Source organism: Diabrotica undecimpunctata, chromosome 4 (assembly GCF_040954645.1).
Source record: "Diabrotica undecimpunctata isolate CICGRU chromosome 4, icDiaUnde3, whole genome shotgun sequence".
Lineage (NCBI taxonomy): Eukaryota > Metazoa > Arthropoda > Insecta > Coleoptera > Chrysomelidae > Diabrotica > Diabrotica undecimpunctata.
Window position 1 is genome coordinate 63,846,932 of NC_092806.1, and position 25,308 is coordinate 63,872,239.

Genomic DNA, 25,308 nt, shown 5'->3' on the forward strand with positions numbered 1-25,308 from the left:
CTCATAAATTTCGCGAATAAACGATTCTACAACCTTTAGTAGTAATGTTTTCATCTTTGTTTCTAATTTTGTACATATTTTTGTGTCCTATGTTATTTGTATGTCGCCTCAAAACTTAAATTATTTTAGTTATTTCTCTTATATTGTTTTCTCTTTTGTAAGTTATTCACAAAAATAAAAACAAATAGACTGGAAACAAAATTATGTTTTTACCGAATATATACAATAATACAACCACGACCGTTAGACTACACAAAGATACAAACTGTATAAAACTCAATAGAGGAATCAGACACGGTATTTCCCAAACGGTTTAGGGCAGTTCCAGAACATACTTTCAAACATACTTTACTAAAAAAATTTAAGTGTGGCGCCAAAGAAATCAATATCGACGGAGAAATGCTCTCCTTCCTACGATTTGAAGATGACATTGTTCTGTTAACAGATAACTTAAAATAGATTGGAACTGTGCTTACTGAGTTAGATAGCGTCTGTAAGGAAGTTGGTTTGAACATAAATTTTGGAAAGACACAATACATGACAAATCTGGTACCAAGCGAAAATCCAAAAGTCGTCTGAAACGAAATATGTGGTCATGTGGCCAGAATGAATGACGGAAGGTGGGCCCAAAAAATTACAGTGTAGAGACTACGAGCTAAAAGAAAAAGCAGACATAGACCACCTACACGATGGACAGACGACGTCAACAGAATTAGCTGCAGGAAGCTCAAGACCGACAGAATTGGAAGAAATTAGGGGGGGCCTATGTTCAACTTTGGACGCAGAACGCTAAATGATGATGCTGGTGTGGCATGTTACACTGTTTCTAGGTCCTCATAAAATTCTTCAATTTCTTCATCAGTTGTTTATCGTCTCATATGTCCTTCAGGCTATTCCATAATCTTAATTTTGGCACAGAATCAAATGCGTTTTATGAAATAAGACACATTTTATTAACAATAAGCACCTATAGAGTACATTTGTGGAAAATAATGATCAGGAGAAATTTGCAAACGATATAAATGGCACTTACCTTTTAATGTAAAATGACAAAATACCGTCAGAATAGGAATCACAGCAGTAGAAAAACTTACCGAAGTTAAGAACTATCTAGAAAGTACCTGAAAAACATTTTATTAAAACTGGCCAAATTATCCCAAAACCAAATAAAAAATATCCTATAGAAAACATACCTATACAACTGTTTAAAATAAAAAAAACCATTAAGATATAACAAACTTCAGAAATACTAAAGATAAAATTAATCAGAAGTTAATTATCAGATCACTGTCAGAATTGAAGGATCAACGTAGGTTGATAATAATATTTTTTTTATTGAAAAACATAAAATAAAATAAATCGAACTCTATTTTCTACATAACATATTGAAGGTTGTTAATGCGGTAAAGAAAAATACTGTCGAGTTGACCCTTATCATACACCCTGCAAAAGTTTCTATTACAATAAAAACCTTTGTATAGACATTTTTCAAGCTTTGCTGTCGTCCTACCCACCGATAAATGTCGCTCTATATGACTACAAATAATTCCATAACAGCAAAAGTCTCCCCCTCGACTATAATTCACATCACATTGCACTAAGGTATATCTCATATAAATCAGAACAAGAGGTAAACAGATATTTTCAATAAACTGAAGAAAGTAGACCTTTCTTCCAGTGAAGTACCTTAGTAACTGAATTACAGAATATACGAATTATATAATAATATTTTTTTGCAACATAAGGACAAAATATGTAGGAATAGTGATTGACGGAAACGCTGAAACTATTCGTTAATATGGAGTTCAATATAAGTGAAATAGTTATTTATTGTACAAGACGATAAAATTGTACTTTATCTTCGAGAGCGTTTTTTAGCATCGAGACGTCAGTCGAGACGCTAATTATGCTCGAAAAGATAATGTGATTTTATCGTCGTGTGCAATACAACATTTTTTTCTATAGCAATACTTCAAGTTCAGGTGAAAAATAGAATTTCAAAGAAAATTGTAATTTTTAGCACAAAAATCGCCATTGTGTTGCTCCGTTGCTAGGAATATGAATTACTCTGTCAACAAATGTCAAACAAATGTTATGTTTTGATTAAAACTTAGTAATATTAAGATTCAGTACCTCGAATCAAGTGTTTAAGCAAACGAGTACAAGTTGTGATGCTCCAAAAATAGATATTTCTAATAATATTAATTGTAAAATTTCAGTTGTTTTTAATCCTTAATGTGTTTGAAATTGTAAATTTTATTTAATAAAAAAAAGTTAAAACATTTTATCTAATCTTGCTGTTAAAGTGTCACTTTATCTACCCTTGCGGTTAAAGTGATACTTTATCTACTCAAAACAGTTGTTATAGCCACACTTTAACATTAGCTATGGAAAAAAGAAAAAAATGTGATTTACCGCTCTAAACTGTTCTATACTATTTTCATCTATACTAAGGTTTTCTGAAATGCTGGGAATTATTTCAAGACTGTTTAACTGTGGTTAAGTTAAACCTTTTTGGTAGGTTATGAAGCCAGAATATTCTTCTCCTTTCTGGACCTCTATTTTCGTGAACCTTACCTTGAAATGCGGTCCGAAGTAAGTCGTATCGTTATTTATTACGTATTATATGGCACATGTATCGCGCTGTGTTGTTGCACAGTGTGCGACATTTTATAGTTATGACTAGTTCGCGCTCTTTGTCCATTCCGTGTAGAAATTCTTCGTCTTTAAAACTTTGTCTACCACTACATTTCTAATGCTTCGAGTCTTTTCAGTGATGCTTCAGTTAGGGTCCATGACTCCACTTTATATAGAGTACAAAGTATAGACTACAAAGAGATTCTTCTCATTTTGACAAAAGCTGAATTTGCCTTCTCGATTCTTATCTTAACTTTCGTCCATTTTGCCCACTGTTTGATTAAGTTCGCGCCCAAATAACTGAAAACTGCTCTTAATTTAGTTTTTTGCATTGTGTTTTTTTAGTAAAAAACTATTCAGAAATATTTAAAATTGCAATGAACTCTTCTAAACAACTTCTTCCGGAAAATTAAAAAAAAGCTCGGAGCCATCATCAACAGTTCAGAAATATTATGAACTATTCTAAACTTGCTACAGAATGGCTCCTGGTCTTAACGGAAATGTTAAAGTGACAACTGACATACGACAACTTGGATGAGTAGTCAAAATCATGGTGATTTGCAGATTTCAAAACTCTATGGTAAACTAAACATTGACCAAAAGTTCAACTGATTACTAATATAGGAAGTCAACTGATGAAATATGAAATTATATTAATTATTTTATGTAGATTGCATATTTGAACATTCATCGACGTGTTGGATAGCCTACATTTTTGACAAAATAAGTATAAAACGTTATATAAACATTTTTATCAACCGTCAACTTCGAGTTTTTTCGAAGTTAATTTATCTTCCTTCACTTGAAAAAACGTTTCTTGGTTTATTTCAGATGCCCCTTAAGATGCTCTGAAAGCGAATGAATTTGGGCAAAATTTAATAAAAAATTGTGCTCGATATCTGCCTTTTATTTGAGTAAAATTCATATATTTGAACATTCAATCATATATTATTTTAATTAAATACCTTTTATAAAGGATTTTTAAATAAAACTTTTGTGATTTATGGTATATAGCCAACTACAGGAATTTAATTTTCCTTGTGGATAATTCAACAATTTATACTTCACCGCCTACCACTATTGGTATGTAAAAAAGAAAATGTAGGAAATCGCATTTCAGGTTCTTACCATTTTTGTCAAAAAGCTGAAAATGGCGGAGATATTTAGCAAAACAGTTGTCCTTTAAATTCAACATGGTGGCTAACGCAACGGTCGAATTCAGTAATAATTTTAAATTTACACCACTATTAACCACCTCTACAGATTAGAACAATAAAGTTTGGGGTTGCTCTCCATGCAAGGTCAAATGACATCCCGACTGGGTTAAACAATTGAGGAGAAACGGATGGCGATGAGAGCAGCACTTCTACAAACACAGACAGAGGATATTGGTGTGAAACACAGATAAAAAACAACCCTAGATGATCAACGAGATTTTAAAAATAATGAAAGAATAAAGAGAACACAACTAAAAAACGAACATATGTACGGGAAGTTAAATACAAATATTCGCAGAAACTACAGAGAAGGCAGTATGACTGACACAACAACGTTCATGAAAAGCTCAATGAAATAAAAAGCAGAAACCGTAAAAAGAACAGCAGAATAATGAAAGATAGTGATAACCAAATACTTATATTACATGAAGAAAATGTAAGGTGCTGAAAATAATACACTACTAACTTATTTAAAAACGAACACCCCGAGGACTCCCACAAGACAATGAGATTAACGAGAAGAGTTCAACTATTAATCAGTAAAGAATCGGTAAAACATGCTGTCTTAATGCGGGAAGATAAAAAAGCCATAGGGCCAAATGAACTTCTAATCCACGAAGGCAGTTTAGGGTTAAGCCTGTTAACAGATATGTTTAATATTGTTCACACATCCAGAAAAATACCCTCACACTGGCAACTACCATAATTGTAGTATAGGCTGAAGACAACTTTCGGCAATGTATTAAAAATATCTCGTCTTCTTCTAAATGTGCCTCTCCTCTAGAGATGTTGGCGACAACATTGACCCATCTTATTCTATTTACAGCAGATAAGAATAACTAAAGAGTCTAAATGCGCGTGATAAATTAAATTTTTATATATTATAAACCTTCTTAGAGTCAGACATATCCTTATATACAAGAAATGTGGACGAGCAAGTCGATGACGCTTAATCGGCTTCAGAAACACCAGAAACGCCAGCTAGCAAAAATACTCAGAACAACTGGCGTGGACGAGTGTGAATTACGAATAATTACCGAAATCTATTGGTATCAGATAGCTCAAGTGAGGGTAATATTAAGATAATATTTCTAGATAGTCATGGAAAAGGGTGTGCGAACGGGATGTAGATCATCACCACTCCTCTTTAACCTGTGTTCTGAAAATATATTTGCAGAATCAAAATTAACGTCAAAACAATTATAATATAAGATATGCCGACAATACAGTGGTTATTGCCAACAGCCTGCGGAAATACAGCAACTTGTAAATGACCTTTTAAATGCAACAGGTCTATATAAAAAATGTATTTAAAAAACTATTTTTTTATGTATGGGTAATTTCTCGATTACTTAACTTTTAAAATTTGCATTATGTGGTTTGTTTGTTAATCATTTGCTCAGTGACTTTTTGAATTATTGACGCTCTTATTAATTTAAATAAGAGCTGTAAAATTAGTTTTCTTATATAAATTTGGATAAGTTTGTTTATACACAGTGGTTCCCTTCGAAAACTCCGTGAAATTTCTCTTTCTGCAAAGCTTTCCTGGGAAAAGGGCATACAACATCCCAAACATAGCATCCCAAAGATTCTTTATCCCAATGTGTCCCAAACATCCTTTACAGAAGCTAATAAAAACTGAACTACAAATTACCCAAGAGAACAACATAACTTCTAAATTTATATCGATCCCATCGCTTATAGGAACTATCGGCAATGAAGAGGCAGATAGAAGTGTTAATGAGAACAGCAAGTGCGGAATATGAATTATGTGGCAGCGCGAATAGTTTCTATCGCAATCTAAACTAAGATTGCAATAATCTCTAAAACTAGATACACAAAAGTAAAAAATTAGTGCTAGTACACACTAAGATCACACACTCACACCTACTTTTGGGCAGTGAATGCCCCTTGTGCGATCTATCTGCTACGCCTCTTACCATTATCAATTTGTTAATTGAGTGTCCACAATACCAAAGAAAACGTTCAATAAGCAATCTACCAAATACTTTACCAATCCTATTAGGAGAAAACTGTCCAGTAAAAACTTATTAAATTATCTAAGGTCAATCAACATTTTTTACCAAATCTAAACGTATTGTTAAACGTTTTTTACTCCAGCCTAGGCTGCAAAGAAAAACAGATTAAACACCAACTCAAATTTAATTCTAGGAGTAAATAGCAATTTCTGATTTTAGCTAGACAATAAGTAGTAACGTTCATATGTAGAATAAATAGCGAATGGCGGAATTTTCCAATAACACTGCTAATTTTGCGAAGCGAATATTTTGCGAGTAACAATTTTAGCTAAAGGTCTTGCGAGATTTTGCGACTGATTTCTATAAGTTTTATTTAACTGCTGGTAATATCCAAATTATGCAGGCAGCTAGCAACGGGGTTTGTACTCCAAAGTACTGTTAAACACCTTCCTACGTTATTCTTTCTAAGAATCGCAATATCGGCATGGATCAGAATCTATACCGGGTGATACGAAATTTCACCACATGTACTAAATAAACAATATAAATAAATAATTTGTAATGTTAACTTCCCTCCTCTTAATCTCCAAAATCTCCTGATATCAAGTTTATAATAAATCGACATTGGATATCGACTCTGCAATCCTGTAGTATATTACATGGAGTCTCCTTATAAGTATAATACTGGGGGTCTAACGGATATAATTTGAAAGATATGCGCTTAGAAAATTAATTTTTATTGATGTATAATATTAATAAATTATAAATAAATTATAATAAATAACTTGAAAGTAATCCAGTAATTAATACATGACTTAATCTTACATGTTCGAATTGTAGCCCTTGTTGTATTTGACAGTAACCCAAACGTTGTACAAATTCTTGTAGAACCTTGTTTATGCTTTCTTGAGAAATATCGTTTATTTCTTTACGCATTCTTGTTTTTAAGTTTCCAATATTTGCAGGTTTCGTTTTATAAACAACATTCTTTAAATGACCCCACATAAAATAATCCAAAGGATTGAGGTCTGGTGACCTCGCTGGCCATTCAATATGTCCACATCTTCCAATCCACCTGTTCGGAAAAATTTCGTTTAGGTACCTTCGAACATCTAAAGCATAATGCGGAGGCGCACCATCCTGTTGAAACCATAAACTTTTATCAAAACCTCCAAGATAAATTGTACTGGGGAATAAATTAACTAAAGTAGGTACGAGATACCCACTTAAAAACTGAAGGTATGCTGGTCCGTTTAAATTACCTTCGGAATAGTAGGTTCCAATGATTTTATCTCTAACAATGCCAGCCCATACGTTTACCTTTTGCGGGTATTGTGTATGATGTTCCCGCATCCGTTGGAGTTTTCTCTTGCCCAGTAGCTACAATTCTGACGGTGGACCTCGCCATTTAATTTGAATGTAGCCTCATTAGAAAAAATAATATTTTGAACCAAGAGAGGGTTTCGGTGGCTGTTATCCATCATTATTTCGCAAAATTGTATTCTTTTATCTGGATCATCCTCGTTTAATTCCTATACAACTGTGCATTTTACTTACTTTACTTACTTTTACGTAGTTTGTGTATCGTTGTTTTGCAAACATCGAGATCACTACTAACCTTACGAACAGAAGTGTGCGCATCTTCTTCAAAAGCAAGTGAAACATCTAATGTTGTAACATAATTTACAGAGGAACGATCTGATTGGCGTGCATTTTCAACCGTACCAGTTTCTCGAAATTTCTTTTCAATCTTACTTACTGTTGATTGTGTGATGGGTATTTCTGGATATTCATCATTAAATAAATTACAAACTTCCATCTGAGTTCGCGATTTGCCTCCAAACCCAATCATCATAAGTATTTCAATTCTTTGCCTTACACTCAACTTCATTTCTACTTAAAATTAATTCTGAGCAATAATACAGAACATTCACGAATGAATACAATTATTGTACTACTTAATTGTTATGGAACGTTACTAAAAATAATTACAGTTTACCAAAAACTAGAAGTACTAGAAGCTACTTTTTTGCAATTGATAATAAATAATTTATTTTCTAAGCGCATATCTTTCAAATTATACATTAGACCCGAGTATTATACTTGATGACGTCATCACTGTAATGTGTATCACCTTGTATAATTAAATTTTATTGTAAAATGTAAAACATTGAATTTAAAAATCGACGTATTTTAGATTTTTTTAAAAAGGCTTTTCATTTTGGAAATGTCGAACTTATTCCATAGTTTACGGACACACTGTATATATCTTGAACCATATCATATATAAAATTAGTATTTCTTGGGTTTAGTTCAATAAGTAATATTAAATTTGGAACTAGATTTTATTGTGCCATTGAAATCAAATACACGCCCATATAAAAATAAATATATATTAATGACAGTAAACCATGAGATATCAGATATCAATTTTTTCTTCTGTCAATTCATTATTGTCAATCTCTTGTTTTACGTTTTGGTAAGTTTTTTTATATATTTAACAATAACTTTTTGTTCCTAATCTTGTACATTTTAGAATCTTGACAAAAGCAAGGGTTATCTGCCGAAACGTTGATTTCAATGGCACAAAAAAATTTAGCTCCAAAATTAATATTACTTTTTGAGCCTAAACCCAAAAAATACTAATTTTATATCATATGTATATATATATATATATATATATATATATATATATATATATATATATATATATATATATATATATATATATATAATGCTTATTTTTATTTATTTGCTTAAAACTAAATATAAGAACTTTCGAAACTAAGAAGTTTCCCGGGTCCAATGTATTGGTAATAATTGATTAGATTTCATGTTGACCATCTAAAGCTTTAAGAAAATTCCCAATACACTACGAAGTATTTTCAACTTTGGCAATTTGTCAAAGTAGATTAAACTTTATAAGAAACGGTCAAAAAGAAACCATATTTTTCCTCCTTTGATTTTATAAGCTGACATCCTCTCCTAAGGGACTTTTATGGATGTTTATAATTTTACATTACGGAGTTTTTGCTAGGGTTAGAGGGTTCTTAAAAATATTAAATCCAGATCAAAATGGTTTAATATTTTTATATTTATAAATAATATAAAAAACTCTTAAGATAAAAACAAAAAAAAAATTTTTAATAATAAGATCTGTAAAAATACGAAATTTTAAAATATTTGATCTGATTATTAAGATTTTAATATTTCATGGAAAATAGCAATAAATTACTTTGAAAGATATTTTGGGAATCGATTGAGGTTTCTGGGTAATCGATTAGGCGAAAAAAACTACATCTTAAAAAAAGAGAATTTCTGATGGCTATGTTAGGAAGATTAAATGTTAGCTGAAATACGAGTATAAGAAACAAAATGTATAAAGTTGGAGAAAATCGTAGAGATAATCTTTATAAATACAAAAAAACGAACATAAAAAATCAGAAATTTAGTATGAAAAACCTAATTAAAAATTGTAAATATCTATATTACAATTTAAAATAAATACAATTTAAAATTAACATAAAATTTAAATTATTAATAATTAAATTAAAAATAAAAAAGCACATGTATAAGATGGCTTTGCCGTAGAGATGCTGAAAATAAAATGAGATCATCAATACCCTTTTATAATGAATTAAATATTACAAGATAACAACTAATTATTGATACTAGCGTAACGTAATTATTGATACTTGATATCAAGTGCCTTAAATATACCCAGACCACATAAAAGTTTCTCAGGTATTGACCAAGGACTTATATATCAGATAATAGAACATAATACACATTGATACCTATGTACATTTATCACATGTGGACAATTTCTTTTACGGTTTGTGAAGATTTATAACATAGAAAACAGATTGATGGGTAAGACTTTATTTCCGTCCCATTCTTTTTAAGTTTTTGGTACTAATACTATTTAGAAAACTTTCCTTAATAGAAGATTGCTGGGAATAACGCTTTGGAAAGAGATAATATCGAGGAAAACTGAGATTAAAGTAACAAACACTAACATATCAAAACAGAAAACCTCATGGTTTGGAGAGGAAGTAAAAACAAAATGTGAAGAAGAGGAGGAAGCCTTTTTACAATACCGAACACAACAAACATAACAGGCATACAACCACTATACACAACCAGAAATGAAACGAATACTTTAGTTAGACAAATAAAAAGGGGAGACTGGTAGGGCTTCTCAAAACAGATGGAACACGGAATATAAAAAAATAAGAATGATCAAAAGACAAAGAAAAGAAATGAACGAACTAATAAAAACGAAACACAATCAGAAGGAAACAGAAAATTTAACATATTAATTTCCCCAAAAAAAGACAAAATGCATGACTATAACAGCAAATTTACTAAAATGTTAATTAAAGCTAGAAGGTCAGATAATAGAACAAGTGATGTAGTTTAATTATCTAAGCATCACACTATCTAGCTACAAAAAGGTCGAAACAGAAGTGGAAGATTAAGTGAATAGGACAAACAAATCTGTAGATTGCCTGAATGAAGCAATATAAAGAAATAAAAATATCGGGAAAGAAATAAAAGGCAGAATTTACAAAACAGTCATCAGACCAATATTGACATATGCAGAAAAAACACGACTTAATACAGAGAGAACAAAAAACATGATAGAAAAGACAGAGATAAAAACTAATAGAAAAATTGATGGTAAAGCACTGTAGGACAGAGTTAGAAGTACAGATTAACGACGTAGATGCAAGGTGGAGAACATTAGGGACTGAGTAAAAAATAGAAGAGTAGAATGGAACGATCATATAAACCGAATGACAACACATAGTGCAGTAAAGACGGAGGGAGACGTTTCCCCAATAGGAAGACCATGAAAACGATGGAACGACAACTTACTGGAAGCATATTAAAAAACGGACAAAGCCATATAAAAAGAAGAAGAAGATTACTTTCCACCTTTCCTGTGACAAAAAGCCATTACTCTTCTCATGTTATTATTTTTATTGTTTTATCTGTTGTTAAGACTTGTAATATTCTGGGCGTTAATAGGGTTGTAAGCAGATGATTTTTTTAAATTTCGTCTAGTTATCATAAATATAGCTACATACAGAACTGAAAACTTTTTGTTATTGATAGGGCGAGTTCAGTTATTTACAAATTTATTTCGTTATCTTCTTGTCTCTTATGTTGTATCTAGTTGGAAAACTTCAACTGATTTTCTAGGTTACAATTATTTCAGTCTCAAAATAAAGAAAACTATGAAACAGATACAGAAGCCATGTGAAAAAGTTGCCAGGTAGTTATACTTGCAAAAGTTAAACTACTTAACACTCAGGCTATCATTTTAAAATATATTCATGGCATAACGAAATGCTTAAGCAAATTCAGTAAATCTTTTTCTTTTTAAAATATGCACTATCAAATGATTAATTCGGTACTAAAATGTATAGAAAGAATTTTTAGCGAATTCAAGATTTTCTAATTTAGAAAGACGAAGACGAAGAGACCAATATTGACATTAATATGATGCCATCCGGAGCTTTTAGTAGATTTAGATGAAACTTTGAATAGATTGCAAAGTGTAGTCTCTCGGGTAGGTAATCGTTTAAATAAAACTAGAAATGTTGTGGAACAAATTACAACTGTAAGACCAAGTACATCAGCACAGGACCGTTATATTACTTTTTAAAAGCCAAGACGTTTTTAACAAAGGATTTTAGTCAGTGTAAACCACAAACGCAAGGTACTAGCTGTTCCTTTTGAAAATCGGTATTGGCAGAGCGAAATAAAACACCAACAAATCACCTTTCGGAAAGTATTCTGATAGTTAATGTGTAGCTATTTAAACCAACCCGTTAGGGTTTAGAAATCGTCTCCTTATCTAAGAAATTTATTATTTTGACAAAGCTCTACAACGGTGTGAAATAAACTTATATTATTCCAAAATTTCACGACGCTGTGGGTCAAGATTGAGCCCAAAATAGCATCTTTTGGTTATCTTCTGCGTTTTATTCTGCTGTTAGTTCTGTGGTCTTATTATTTTCAGTGTTAAAGAGTGTTCCCAGGTATACAAATTTGTTCACTGCTTCAATGACGTCGTTTGACAATTATTTTCATATACTTCGTTTTGTTGGTGTTTGTTATCAAACCCATTTTTGTAGCTTATTCTTTTAGTGCTACATTCGACTTTCGTACAGCGTTTTCCATTTTCCCAACAATATTGATGTCATCAGCATAGGCAAGGATTTGCAGTGTTTTGTTATATATTCACCTGGTGATTGTTACTTGTGACATACGTATTACTTTTTCAAAGACCAGATTGAACAGTGTACAGGAGAGTGGGTCTCCCTGGCGAAGCCTGTTATATTCTTTAAAAGGTTCAGACAGTTCCTTCTGGATTCGTAATCTACATTTAACTTTTTCAAGCGTTAGTTTTGTTAAATTTACCAACTGATTTGACATATCTAGCTCTTTCATTGCTTTGAAAATGCCACTTCTATTTACAGAGTCGTATACTGCTTTGTAGTCTACTTAGTGCTCAATTTTTGACCTCAATCTCCTTTTTAAATCCTCAATTATATCGAGAAATACAAAAGTAAAACTATACACAACAATAATACACCCATTTCTAACATATGGTTTAGACACCTGGACTCTAACAAAAAGTAATGAAATCATGTTAGGATGTTTCGAAAGAAAAAAACCAAGGCAAATCTATAGAGCAGTGATTGACAATGGAGTGTGGAGAAGACACAATTTCGCACTTTATAGAATATACCAGGAACCTGAAATCGTAAAACATAATAAGATAGGACGTCTGAGGTAGATAGGACATGTAATGCGGATGGAACAAAATGACCTAACTAGAAAAACGCTCGTTGATAGACCCATTGGTTAGAGAAGAAGAGAAAGACCCAAGGTTCTTTAATAACATCGATGAAGATCGGAAAAATATGGGAATACGTGCTTGGCGGAGGAAGGCGATGGATAGAGACGATTGGAGAGAAATTATTGAGTCAGAAAAATTTTTTCTCTTTGACAATAATGCAACTTCGCACTTATATGACACTATATTTGAATTTAGGGAAAATCCACAAAAAGAATAAGCCATAACTTAACTTTAGAAGAAGTTTATTTTAACGTTTCTATTTCCACTTCGGAGATTTTAATATAGCTATGTAATCCGGAAATCTAAATTTATTTAATTTATTTTAAAACAGAAAAAATATCTCTTGACCATGTTTAAAAAATAGTAAGTTTTTTCAATATTTTTTTGTGATACTCAGAACTTTTTTACAAGTATATTTTATATCGTAGTTATAAACTCTATTGAAACAATAATTATGTTCATAATAAAAAAAGAAGAAGAATTAATAAAAATTGTAAACATCAAAGATTAAAAAGATTAAGAAATTTTACATAACGAATAAATTATATATTATTACTTATTTCCTTAATCCTTTTTTATACGTTGTGTAGCCGATAATATCCTCTTTGGTGATTGAAACCGCAGCCAGTAAACACGTATTTAATTGTAATAAAAAGTCTAGTTCCTCCTATTCTACAAATTATAGGTAATCACGTCGACAAGATGACTCCCACCCTTCCTCGTCGCCACTGCCCTTCAGGAAATGCAGTGGCTCGTGCTAAGGATCACCCTTCACGGCAAAGACTGTCTTCTGACATAAAAAGAAGTCTCACCAGTCTTCCTCACAGATCCTCTACACTCGCTCTCACACATTTCTTATTTATGCAACTAGTCTACCACCATTAAATTTCAGTGTCCAATTTAGAATCAACCCCTCAATTTTAGTAAACCAGATAATATTTCAGCCATAGTGTCGAGTAAGTTGTTAAGGAATAATATGGTCGACTTGCTTGAACTAAATAAAACTAGTTAGGTCAGTAATAAGGTTCCTGTTATTTTGTTGAGAATCAATACGGTACCTACGGAGTTCTTAAAGTGGTTTGAGGCGTCTCTTTTGTTAAAAGCGCACAATGCAAGATGCAGACGGACGAAATGTTGCGTGTATAAATGCAAGGATTCGTCCAGGTGTTTTTTCCTTCTGTGTATTGATTTCGAGGCAGCACATTGGACCGATTTTGGGCGGAGCAGAGCGAATTTTTTCCGTTAATTTTAATTATGTCATTCAATTTTATTACTCGCTCTTAAATGACTCCATTTTACACGGTGGTAGCTGCGGTTTTCCATGAAAAGATATTTATGGTATGTATTCACTTGTGATACAGAAAACTGGTACCAACAATAATAAACGAAATTATCCATGTCAACTGACTATTAATTTTAAACAAAAAATAAAACTATACAACAGAATAATTAAATAGAAACAATCATAGGAAAACCACGGAAATACGTTGTGTTGTGTCAAAATTACATTCTTCTCTAAACAATTTAAATTTAAATTCGCGGTATTAAATCAAATTAATAAATTATCGTCTCTGTTTTGAGTCTCTACCGACGATCTTTAATAAACGAGAAAATATGAGAAAAGCGCCCTGCAAAACCTGCAAAAGTAATATTATTTTAAAAAATACAACACCGAAACTCTAATAAAACGGACGTTGGAAAGGAAAAGTGAAAATATTACAAAATCAAGTTAAGAACGAAGAAAACGCAAGCATGGAACAAAACATAATAGTAATGATTTTTTTCGTTCGAATTACCAAGTGCATAAAAATGTATTGATTTGGTACGAAATATAAACGTCCGGTTCCACCAACGTGATCTAAGTAAAATCTTACGTAAGTTTTGCTTAGTCAAAAAAATTTCTTAGTTAAAATCTGCGTTCCACCAAACAAGTTCTTACTTAACTTAACCAAGAAAAAACTTAAATTATCAAAGATACCAACTTCGCAAAATTGTCAAAAATTCTTAACCTGTTGACTTGTTATTAACAAAAAAAAACAACAAAAAAGAAGAAAAATTTGTGTAATTTGTCATTTTTGATGCTGTCTTTAATGTCATTTCAATATTTATATTTATTGTAAATGGTAATCCTCCTTGAGCATTTTGCGAATTTATTCTGTTGCTAGTTAATAATAGTAAATATTAATTTAAAATTTAGGGATAGTTTTAAAAATAGTAATTTATAGTAATAGTATAGTGATAATAATAGTAGTTTTAAACACAGGTTATAGTTTTGTTTTGTCAAGAGTTAGAGTGTGGAAGTTTATGGAAAAAGTTACCAAAAGAGTGAACTTTTCTACCCAAGAAAAAGAGGAATTGATTTCCTTGATGTCCAAATACAGGGACACTATTGAAAATAAAAAGACCAATGGTGTGTCCACCAAAGTGGACACACCATTGGACACGTGTTTCGAACTAAGGACCAATTAAAAAAGTATTGGGCTAATCTAAAACCAATTGCAAAGGCAGGCAGCAGCAACTCAAAAAATAAATAGAATAAAAACTGGAGGAGGGCCGTTCGAGTCTCAGAATGAACCAGATGAGACTGTATTGGAAATCATAAACTGCAAAACAGTCGTCGGGTTGGACAACCCGTATGATGATGAATCTGTACTGGATAAAATCCTTTTTGTAGTAACAGGTATGTAAACTTCAGTATTTAATACAATTCAAATTATTTAATTTTTTTTGTTTTCAGAGACAGAAAATCAAATAGAGGATTGTGCTCATGTATAGTTTCAGAGTAGTCAGTTTAGTGTGAGTGATAATTCAACCTTTATTAGACCAAAGACTGATAACATTTTAAACTGCAAGCAGTTAACTAATATTTGCGAAGGTAAGCAAGATTCTAAACAGAAAAAATCTGCAAATTTTGCAATGTTAGGCCACTTGACCCACTTCATTTTGTAACTGGACAATAGTACATACATAATTGAATAATTGGAAATTATAATACCCAATGAAATAAGGATTTTAGCTCCTAATATTAATGATTACACTAAAAATTAGCATATACATTTGCCTTGCCATCCAAAAAAGAGCATAAAAATAGAGTAACCTCTGTTATGAAAATTAATTAAAATTATTAGTAGTGGTAAAGAACTATTGCTAGTGGCCATACTCTATAGTTATTAATAGTATGGTGTCCAACTATTTATAGTTGCTGACAGTTAAAAATAATAATTTATTTTTATTTATTTATTTAACTAAATATAACTTACATGTATGTACAATACATAATTTAATGTACTTATTCTTCTAATAAATAATAAATTGTATATGCTCACATGTTCATTATGAAATAATTTTAACACTTTATAAACCCACATACTCCATGCCATGCTACCACCTGATATTGTAGTATAGCTCTAACATTACAATTACATTCATGTTTGTTTCGAACTTTAACCTTAAAATTAAATATGTGTACCTTTTTCAGATTCACAAGATGGAGATAACAAATCGAAGGCGAAACAACAAAAAAACAAATGTTAGATTCCAAGTAATGATCCACCAAAAATAGTAGATTTAAAGGCCCAGTATCTTGGGTACCAAATAGAAGAAATGAAAGAGAGGCTGGAAATAAAGAAAGAAGAGAGAGCCTTTCAAGCAAAACTCCAAGCCCTACAAATAAAACAAAAAAAAGTAGAGTTGGAAATAATGCTTCAACAAAAAAGAAAACTTATGTTCGAGAATGAAGCTCTAGAGAATGAAATAAAAAGAATGTAAACAATAATCAGTTAATACTATTTCAATAAAAAAATCTTTTTCAGTATATGTTTCAAAATAGCTTGTTCGTTTGACTTGCCTTGGGATTCTAACGACCATATTATCCACTTCATCTACTTCATCCACTACATTCAATTGATTTTCCATCTGATTGTACTCATCAAGCCCAAATAAATCTTCCGCATCCAAATCCATAACGACCAGATCCATTTTTGCAAATATCACACACTATATTCTATATATACACGATAAACTATACACTTCGGTGGAATTAAAAAAAAATATATATATATAAATAATCCTATCAACACTAAAATATCTACGTACACTGTATATACACTATCAACTGTTATATACTACGTTTTACTATAAATTACGGTAGAATTTATAAAAAATAGGAATATACAAATTAAATTAGATCAAAAAAATGCGAAAGTTAACATAACATCTACAGAATAAATTTAAATTTAACCTCACTTATATGTCAATATATGACAGATGAATGTGCTCCAAGTTAAAATTTTTGCTAAGTCGTCATAGTAGCTGACTTGAGCTTAAGCAAAAATATTTATACTTAAGTAAATATTTTTAATTGGTGGAACGAAAGTTAACGGACTTAAGTAAAAACTAGTTCTTAAGATAAAATTTTCACTTAAATCACGTTGGTGGAACTGGGCGAAAGAAATTTTGTAGGGAACTCGTGATAACTTTGAATTATAGAGAGGTTCGAATTATCACAGGTTTGAATTAACGCGAGTCGACTGTAATTGATGGCCATCTAAAAATAAAACTTTTTTTTTTTAATTTTTTTTTAAATATTATTATTCTAATTATTAGATAATAATTATATTATTATCTAAGTTTTTTAATATTATTATTGCTAGCTATAGTTTGGGTTTATTTTGGATCGGTATCGGAATTAGATTGATTTTTGATAATTCAACTTCTTTTTTTAATTAGACGGTTGTACAATCTGGTAGACAATAATCTTTTTGTTTCTTCCAGAGTTAAAGATATCTTTAACTATTTTCAGATTTTCGGAATGGTGTTTTGGGCTAGATAGCTTAATTGCTCTGTCAGTAAGAATATAATACTTCTTTTATGAGATTTAGGTGCGTTATTATTAAAATTTAGATATTTTCCGGACCAAATATATTTAGTTAATCAGTTACTTAGTAGTTATCAGTCGGTTATTGTTGCTATATTCGAAACTTAAATCAAGAAAAGTAATTTTTTCTTCTAATTCATAAGCACATTGAATGTTATTATGAAAATTATTGAACACATTAAGAGTAAAATTGATTTCAGGATCCGGAATGCAGAGTTAGTAGCCATCTACATATATCGTTTGTAGAAATGTATGTTGTATTTTAATTTGGAGATACTGCTGTCTCTAAAATTTTCATTACAAGGTTTGGTATTGGTGCTAAACTATTTACTATTCTTAGATTTCTGGAGTAGCCACGATTTCACCTATCTCAGCATCAACAGCAAACCTAGTAACAGAAATATTAAAAACAACAGTCATCTCTAAATTAAAGTACAACATACATTTCTGCAAACGATATGTCAATGACTGCATTCCGGCTTATGAAATACTTCACCCTTCAAGTGTTTAATAATTTTCATAATAACATTCAATTTACTAATGAATTAGAACAAATAGGCAGCAAAGGCAATATATTTGGCCCAAAGGGTGAATAAAACACTCTTTGACGTTGTTGTCGAGCTTTCGAATTATTTAATTCATCTTCAAGACATTCCAGAGATTGATTTCATTGCCGCAACTATTACATAATACATTACAGATTAAAATAATATATAATATACTTACTATAAAACAATTACTAAAAGACTTTAAGACAAAAACATTTAAAAAATTTTATGGCACTCCATTGAATGTATAATAGATTTTTTTATTTCTTTTTATTATATTTTATTGTATGTTTTCTCATAATGGTTCCAAGGTAATTCCTTACAGCATGCAATATGACTTTGATTACTTTGCTCAGATATGCCCAATATGACTGCGCAATTGCAGATTGGAAATTTTAGTCAGTTTTAATCGTGAAATTTCAGAACGAGTGACGAAATTTCATAACTTCCGGGACACTCTTTATATACTTTATAGGTAAATGCTCCTCGCCAATTTCTTTTCTTGTTTCCAGTTTTATCCATTTTGTGCTCAAATGACGAGTTAAAATAAGGATACATGTTCAAAATTGGTTAGGTAAAATTGTAACAACACTGTAAACCGAGCTTAGAATGGCGAGACCATGTTCTAATTGTATAAATTTTGTGTCTATTATTGAACAAATCATTATCATCAGTCGACATTGAATTACACATTAAAGAAATACTTTAAAATATCTACCCCAAATTATTGATAAATTAGCAATTATTCCATGATGAACAATAAACTACTGATATAAAAATTGGCCTAATAACCCAATTATTTAGCACCACCTGGAACTATATAAATTAAATCTAACTACGCTCTAGTAATAATCTATTACACCAAGAGGTGTGGGGATCCATACCTTAAAATTAACATATGTTATTATAATCAATTACTTTATATCCGGTAGAAAAGAATAACATATGATTGTCAGTTTTAATACAGTAATTACACATCCCTTTGCAAATGTATGTTTTCTAGATATATTAATTACATTTAAGTTTAAGACCCTTGTTCAATTCACGCTTCGCGAGTTTTAAATTCTTAAAGGACATTTCTTAGCTTTTTGTTTAACAGAACCGTCATAATTACCAACGTTGAATTTTTAATTATATTAAAATAAAGAGTGAAGATGGAAGAAGTTTCATCCTTCGAACTTAAGAGAAATTAGAAGCTTTTTGAACTAGACAAGAATTACATTAACAATATTGTAATCACTTAAGTATTAATAAGCATGGAGATATCTTAACATTAGATTTTTATGTTCACATAAATAAGAGATAAGTTACTGAGCAAAGGAAAGCAGCTTACACTGTGGTATTTTTCGTAAAAAGCTTTTGACAGATTAATGTGGGAGTATATTAAAATCTGTTAAACTGAAACGAGAATAGTTGACAAAAATATAATATAATAAAACTTTATACAATATGGAAATCACTTATGGAATAAAATTGTTTGTGTTCGTATTTTAAAAAATTATACAAAAAAATTTTCGTTTTTTCGTCATAAAAGTTAAATTAATTAATTAACGTACCTCTAATTAATTTAGCATTCAGTATAGTTCATTTTAATGGAGATGGGTACACCGATACATGAAACTTATTAAAAATATGTACCAATCTAATATGTTAACAGTACAGCAAGATCAGAAGTTCTTAAACCTAATTAGAGCAGAGAGAGGGGTTTAGACAAGAATGTCTTTTGTCACCTGACTTATACAATATTTATGGTGAGCATGTCACGAGGATGGCTTTAGAAGGACAGGTCGCACGAGAAACGATGACTGGTAGAAAATTCTTCAATTTTTAGATTTGCTAATGGCACTACACTTGCAGCAGAAAATTAGTAACACAGGCTAGATCTACTGCGAAGAATTGAGTTGGAAATCGTTGTTGGTCTTAAAATTAATAAAGCTAAGACGAAAATAATGATGATAAAGAAATTCAACATTGAAGCTGAATCAAGAGATTCACCTGTGTAAACACTATATCTCGGATATAGTATAACTAACGATGGCAACTGCAAAGCAAAAGTTCAGAGACACGCTGGTATAGCAAAAATACAATGAGTCGTCCTACTAAAGTTGGAAAAGACAGATCTATGCGTCAAAAAATCAAAATGAGATTAGTGAATGTACTTGTATTCTCAATGTTTCTAAACAGAGCAGAAATTTGGACTCTTTCCGCATAAGAACGCCAAAAAATTGATGCCTTTAAGTTGTGATGTTGTGATGTTGCTAAGTTGCTGGTATGTTCAAATTTGAATAAAATAGACTTTACTTTCTGCAGACACTGTATTAAATATAACCTTGAAATAAATTGGCTCTAAATCACTTCCGAGTTTTCAGCAAAACAAAAGGTTTAAACACGTGTAGTCCAGTAATTAATACGAAAGCTATTGAGAGTATGTACTCCAGTAATTAGACCGAAGGTACTTTATCGTTTAACTAAAACACACCACAAAGTCCGAATTGAATTCCTGAAACACTTTTTTGTTACTTCTTTTTAGCAAATGATTTGTCCTATTTACTGTCTGATATTTCACTATCAGAGTCACTATCGGAATTGTCTATCCTAACAATTAGAGACCGGACCTTATCTATAACTCGCTCTGTTTGAAAAGACTGAACGATTATATCTTCAGTATGTCTAATACAATTTTGCCATTGTTCTGCCTTTATTTGTTCTAACGATTCTTTCCATAAACTACGCTAGCGTCATCTGTTGTTTCGGATACATGTTTATCATAAAAATTTTTGGCTATACCCCAAACTAACTCAATTGCATTATAGTGGCAATGGTAGGACGGAAGTCGAAGAACTTCATGGCCATATTTAAGAAACATTTGGTCAGTAACAAATTTCTTTCGAATTTTGTGCTCTCCACACCTTTGAAGTAAATCGACTTTTAAAAATATGTCACTGTGATAAATTTTCTTTTCTGTCAAGCAGAACTTTATCTCTTTTTTTGTACAGCTGTTTGAAGGAAATCTCTCTTCTACTCTTGAGTGGTAGGATGCATTATTCAACACTATTATGGATGGTCGCTCCAATTTTTTTAACAAATTTTCTTCAAACTATTTTTCAAAAATATTTGCATCCATATTTCCATGGTAATCTGTATTCTTTGTGGACGAAAAAATTAAACTAGCGTCAGGAATAAAACCTTCAGCATTTCCAGCATGAAGTATAATGTAGCCTTTACCATTACCAAAACGACTAGAAGAATAACATTTCGTGGTTCCATCTTGCCAGGATGATTTTAACATATTTCCTTTAGCGAAAATCCAAGTTTCATCTAAAAATACAACTTGCCTTTGGTTTTATTGTTCATGTATTTTCTTAAAAAATGCCACCGTTTTGAAACACCATTAGAGAGTTCACACAATACTTGTCTATTATTTGTCTTTTTATATTGAAAACCTAAATGTTTCAGCACTCTCCTTCTTAACATGCCATACACCAAAGTGCGTAGGCGACTATCTCATTACTAGAATTCTGTTCTTGGCGGCGTGACACAGCTCACCTGTATTGTGTATTCCTGTCCATTCTTTAATATTTCTTAACCAGGATAATTGTTTGCGGCCGGCTCCTCTCCTACCTTCGATCTTCCCTTGTAGGATTAACTGTGGTATTTCATATTTTGCAGCACTCTCCACAAACTTGTTAAACTAATATCACACAGTTCCTTGTCTTTTATTTTTTGTAACACAGCACGAATTTTTACATGTTCTTTGGCTTTATACATATTATATATAATATTTTTGCAAGTTTAATTGACTGGTGCAAATTTAAAGTTTTTCGTTGTTGGCGATTTCTCTTGCTTACTTTATTTATTTCATCCTCACTCATGTTATTAATTCTTCGAAATGTCGTCTCTGAGATACCGCAAGCATCGCATGTGCGTTTCTGAACTACCATAACAGATGTCAATGGACTCATATTATTTTTTTCCACATTGAAATAACTTTCGACTTTTAGAACTAAACGCCGTTCTTCTGAAGATAATACTTTACGTTTCGACTGTATTTTATTTTCTTCCAAATTACTCATGTTGCTTTAAAGTACCGCTTCAGTACACTACTATAAAAAAATAGGTACTATTATAAAACTACTACACCCTAAAAAGGACAAGGGGTTGTACAACAGACGAAACAATCGAACACAAATTACTTAACAGCTAATGCTAAACAAGCATAAACACTGCATTGATTGTGATTGCAAAAACCGTTCGCATGTTTTAAATAAGATTTTTGCTGATTATGTATTTTGGTAAATTATTAAATAACGCCTATACAACCCACGACCATCAATTAATTTGTAACGATAAACAGAAGTGTAATATGATGGTAAGTTTGAATTTAATGTACTTTGTCGATGACAGTGTCGTTAACAGAAAGATATTTTTAAATGTCATGAATCATTTTTCAATGATTGTGTGGATTTAAGAAATACATTATTAAAAAATTTTTTAAAGTGTGTATAAAGGAGATTACAATTATTATAACACATGGTACTATAACACACTCCATATTTTTCAAATAATATGTTCTTGTAAAGGCATAACTTTGATTATTGAGTAAACCTACATTATACGATACGTCAGAAGAAATTGATAACTTGAAACGATAACTTGTTGAGCAGTGCTGATTGAAACAACAGAGCAGTAAAATGTTATTCATAAAGGTAGTGTAAAATATATCGCCGCGCGCCGCTTATCTGGTCCTCTAGTAACAAAGTTACCAGCATTTAATTGCAATGCGGTCTTCTTAGGTGAAAAATACTTTATATCAAAATAAAAAATATTACTACATGTTCTGATTAAAGTGTGAATGACAGTTTGATAGACGAAATGTTATGAAGTAGCATAAGAATGTGAAACAAAAATTGACATAAATAAGTTATTGCAACTACAACTGAGATAGAAAGGGCTTGATGAAAAGACACAAAGACGATAAGTAAAATACAATGAGGTTAGGCAATTAGCACAAGATAGAATGCTATAAAAAAAAATTATGCCGTTAGTTTTGTTTTTTAAGTTTTAAGTATTATACTCATAGTTCCTTATATATTTTCTTCTTATCCTTCCCACTTTTGTCTTTATTTTTCTGAAAATTTCTCTGCTTTTTTTGACATTTCATTTCATATGCCTTCTTTATTCGTTTCTTGGATTATTTTCTTAACCCTTGTGTTGTTGTAATGTGTCTACTATTGTTTGGTTATATTAATTAGTTTGCTACATAAATATCTAATAATAATGTAAATATGTATGTCGGAGGAAATGCTCAGACAACATATTAAAATTATTATAGGCGACGTCAAGGCAAAGGTTGGAAGAGAAGATATATATAAAAACATAACAAGGGGCGAAAGTAAACAAATAAATACAAATGATAATGGTCAAAGATTGATTACATTCGCAATTGAAAATTGGATAAGAAAAATTTCGGGAGAAAGAATATTTAAAAAGGAACGTGGCAAATTCCGGGATCAAATGAAACTAATCAAATAGACCACATCTTAATACAAGAGCAGTTCACCAATTTATTAACAAATGTGAAAACGTGCAGAGGGGCTGACGTAGACTATCATCATTTTTTTGTTAGAAATAATATGAGAAATGCAATAATTAAAAAATTTAAACGGAAAAAGAAAGTGTTTGAAATTTAATTTTGAAAAACTGCGAAAACCCACACCAAACAAAATAGTGCTACTGTGAGTAACATACAACCAAAGTTCTTGAAAATGGCAAACACTATAAAGGAAGCAACGTCGAAGAACATATTAAATCAAGAACAAAAAGATTTAGAAAAAACCACTGGTTCGAAGACGAATGTAGAACAGACTTTAAAAAATCAGATTTAAGATTAGAAACTTGCCATCGCAAAAACAAGACGACCTAGAAAGATACGCCGGACAACAAAAAAAGTAATCCTAAAAGTAAGAAAATCCTAAGGGCGCGGAAACGAAAGTATTATGATAAAGTAAAGTGTATTGAAGAAAATTACAAGAAAAACGAAATAAAAAAATTTTGCAAAGAGGTAAAATACAAAAACTGAAGAATGTAAAAGATAAGCAAGGAAACGTGATAGTGGACGAAGACCATATATGTGAAAGATGGAAAGAATATTTCGAAGAGCTGCTAAGTGACGGAGTGAAAATTGTAATGTTCCTAAACCCCAAATATTAGTAGAAGAAATACCAAAGCCCACGAGAGAAGAAATTGAAGGAAGAATAAAAGGCTCGAGGAGAGCGGCATTGTGGCAGAGACTTAAAATATAAGAGAGCTTTAATAAACCAACTTTGTAAGCTAATATTAAAACTGTGGGATGCCAAAGAAATGCCCCAAGAATGGAGCAAGTCCATTGTAATTCCTATACACAAAAAGAGAGATAGAACTAAATGCGCAAACTATAGAGGTATATCATTGTTAGAGGTAATACACAAAGTGTTCACTTACTAATTAAAAAACGATTAGAAATATGTGGAGAAGAATCTAAGATAATACCAGGGAGGATTTTGCAAGGGAAGATCAACAACCGATCAAATTTTTATGCTAAAATAAATTATGATTAATTGCTATGAATACAGCACATCTCAGCACAAGTGCTTTTTATTGATTGCAAGGCCGCCTACAATACAATAGACAGAAACAAATTAATAGACACACTAAAAGAATTCCAAGTGCCAGAAAAAATAATAAGACTGGTAAAAATGACAATTGGAAAAACCATTTGTGCTGTGAAATGCAACGGTACAGTCTCAAAAGAATTCGAAGTAAAAAAAAAATAGACCCGTTGTCTACCTTGCTATTCAATATAGTTCTAGAACAAATTGTAAGGGATAGTGGGATAAATACGTCCGGCACTCTTAATCCAAGTACATGGAAATATCGAGCAAAAAGGAATATACAGCGGAGCTTCCTTTAAATTAGAGGTGGATGAATATATGTACTTATGTACCATTATTAATCAGACTTGTAAAAAAGAAACTGAAATCAACCAATTCATCCAAAGTGTAGCATTTCTAATCACCCTGTATATATATTAAAACACCGAAAAATATTTTCAACTTTTTGCGTCAGTGAGATTGATAATATAAACATTAAGTTTTTTTTATATAACACAGATGCGTATTTCCTTGGTATTTCCTTGATC